A 3,370-nucleotide genomic window follows, 5' to 3' on the forward strand; every position below is an offset into this window, starting at 1 on the left:
TTATCCTAGCTTGCTTCCAACTTTGGCAGAATTAATACAACCATTAAGGATTTATTGTTATATTTTTCTTCCTATAATATGGTGCCACAAGATGAGTGCATGACTATACCCCAATGTACTAAAAATGATGTAGTTCCCAAATAATGTGAGTTTTAATATCAAAAGCTTGCAAATCCACTATTTTACCTTACTTTGTGGTATAAAATTACTCTGAATTATCTGTTGTCTTAGTCCATTTCATGATGTTATAAATCCTAAGAATAAAATGATACTGTAGAATTAATATTAAAAACAAATACAAATATATTGTCTAATTTCTACAGAACAGAAAGTACTTGCAGATTTTGGGAATGTTTTTGCTGCACACTCATGGAAGCAATTGGAATGACAGAGGCGAGAGACAGAGAGAGAGAGAGATGGAAACAGAGATGGATAGACAAACATAGATATTGAGAGAACATGAATAAAATCAAGAGATGCTAACTCACTTGTATAATGTTATTAATGTCTTTTAAGAACAGAAATTCATGCCTTAAAGACATCTCTTAAGGGCATTCTTACATTTGCTCTTGTAATGACAAAATTCAATATGCATTTAGGAGAAGTAAAATATTAAAAAAATAAAATAAATAGTAAATGCCAGAATCCCTTAAAGTAGAAAAATTCCTTGATTAGCAGTTCAATGGAAGGTGTTTTTTAACAATAAAAAATATTGCTGTATATGAATCTAGAGATAGATGACACAAGCAAAGAAGACTGTGTGTGGAAGATGGAAAAGTTGAGGACAGCTGGATTCTCAGTATAGCTTACAAAAAGAAATGCAGCCCTGCTGTTATGCTTCATTTTAGCCTATTGATACCCACGTCGGGATTTTAGCCTATAAAACATAGTAAAGATGTTATTTAAGCTACTGCTTTTGAGTACTTTTTATAAAAGTTTTCATTTTAAAATGGCATGTTTTCAATTAACATTATTAGCACTCACTTCAAATTTCTGTTTCTAAGAATCTGTATGTGCTTTTCTGTTTTCCACTTGTAATTCTATTATGTGTGTGTATGTGCATGCGTATATATGTATATATGTACATATACATATATGTATGCATACAAATACATATATATGTGAAGAACTATAAACATTTCAATTTTGACTGCTTCAGTTTTAATTGGTTTGTGTCAGAATATAAAATACCATTTTATTAGAAATTTTAAAAACCATAAACTGATATATTATTATTTTGTAGTACATATTTTAACACAAAGTAAATGTCAGAAGCATTGGTAGGTGAATAATGATATTTTTTTAATTGAGGACTATGTTAAGAAGTCAGTGGAAATTGAAAATTACTTTATGTGTCTATTCCATGATTTTATGTCCAAAGATACCTTCTGTGATGCTCATAAATTTAGGGAGCAGTTACATTGTCTATCTTATTATAAATTTACACTTATAATTTGAATATGAATGAATTGTGAGATTTTATTAACATTTTCTTTTATGTTATTGTACTTCAAAACATATCAATTTTAACGAGTCTATTTTCTGTATATTTTATCATGAAATATTTGTTGTGTGGAAGATAATGGAAACTAGCATATTCGCTTCTCTAGCTTTTCCTTCTTACTGGCAGTGGCTTTTGAAATTATATAAGCTGGCTACTTTGCAATTCACCAGGAATGAAACAAATTTTCAGTTGATTTCAAACTTCTGAAAAATCTCTGTTCAGTACAATGTTTACTTTCTATGAACACAGGTCCACTGTTCTACACTCTTGAAAGACAATAATCCTCAATCATGTGAATCTGTTTCAATAGCTAAAATTAACACTATTTTAGAAGATTCACTTCCTTTGAAGCAGCCTTTCAACTGAATTCTAGTCCTGAAAAGGTTTTTATGGATGTTTCCAAACAAATTTGAATTTCATTGCCTTTTGAATTATTGCCCAAGAACAGCAATTACCAGAATTAAAAAGCAAAACAAAGCAAAACAAAATGACCTGATTTTAACTGCATGTAAACTCATAATGTTCAGTGTTCTTTTCAAGCAATTTTATGTCTCTTAAGCCTATGGCACATATGGAATATTTGGTTTCTTTCCCTGCCTCTTTAAAATTGAAGCTATTGTCTACAAATGTAATGTATTCTTCAACTTCCTTCACAGGAGTTTCCCAATTTGATTTCCCTATTACCCAGACTCACCTGCATAAAGGTGAGTTCCGATGGTGCTAAGAATAGGAGAGGTATATACATCTTGATTTTTTTTGTCTCCTTAGTCTCATTATTTTACTTCTAGAAGTTTTCTTCCACAGCATCCTGTAGATTAAAAGGAGTTTTTATAGCGTGTATTCAAGTGGAAATCTGTTTTTTTTTTTCAAGTAGAGGAAAATTGGAGAGAATAACTGAATCACATTTGATATGTAAACCATCAATTGGGAGAGTAAGTTACATCCAGATAACCTATGTTTGAAAGGAATTTCTGTAATGTCATGGTAATTTTTATATCATATAATAGAAAAGTACTACATTTGAAAATATAGTCTAATTTTTGTAGAATCTCTTTATCTTGCATGGTAAATGGATTGAGGCCTGAGCTAGAGTTCATATATTCCTAAAGAAGCCTCAGAGTTTTAGCAATAAAAGCAATACTAGAAATAAATTATGCATATAAAGCTCTCACTTGATAAAGTGAAAGTTTTAGAAAGTAAATTTTGAATTAGATTTAGAAGTAGAATTTATGTTTCCAGTATACAATCTTGGATATTTTTATTTCATTAAGCTCTTCATTATAAGCCATGTATTTTAAGTTTTATTATGGATAGTGTTTATGTAGATGCATAGAGTCAAACACAAAAGAAAATACTTAAAAGTATAAGAAGTTTAATATAGACAGCAATAATTCCTCTTAACTATTAGTACAATCTCTTTAAAACAGCAATTTAACAGGGTAGAATTTAAAAAATCTTGACAAATATGAGGATAGTCAATAAATGATAACCAGTTTTCCAAACTTTCGCCTAATAAAAAATTAATAATAATCCTGAAAAAGAACCAGCAATATGTGAACAATAACAGCATATTTGAAAGAAACAATCTTCATTATGTTGACCTATAATTAATTAGTAATTTTTATTGGGTTTACTTTCTTTTTCTTTCTTTTTTTTTTTTTTTTTTTAGTTTTGCAGTAATGTTTGTTTTATTAGAGAACATATAATCCAACAATAAGGAATGCACATTTTCAATAACTTTTGAAATGACCTCACATTATAATCACAGTGGCATGAAACTAATGCATATAGACTTGTGAAATTTCCCCAAATTCAGGGCTTAAGTGTGTCCATTAACATGCTTCTTCATAGATATAAACGTCTAAA

The 3,370-nt window shown here is 29.4% G+C and overlaps 1 protein-coding gene across 1 annotated transcript in view; it reads left to right on the plus strand.

Annotated features, from left to right (window-relative positions):
- Positions 1-3,370, plus strand: part of Pcdh11x (protocadherin 11 X-linked) — a 684,984-nt gene that overhangs the window by 419,187 nt on the left and 262,427 nt on the right.

This window comes from Rattus norvegicus, chromosome X (genome assembly GCF_021556685.1).
Source record: "Rattus norvegicus strain SHRSP/BbbUtx chromosome X, alternate assembly SHRSP_T2T, whole genome shotgun sequence".
NCBI classification, from domain to species: Eukaryota; Metazoa; Chordata; class Mammalia; order Rodentia; family Muridae; genus Rattus; species Rattus norvegicus.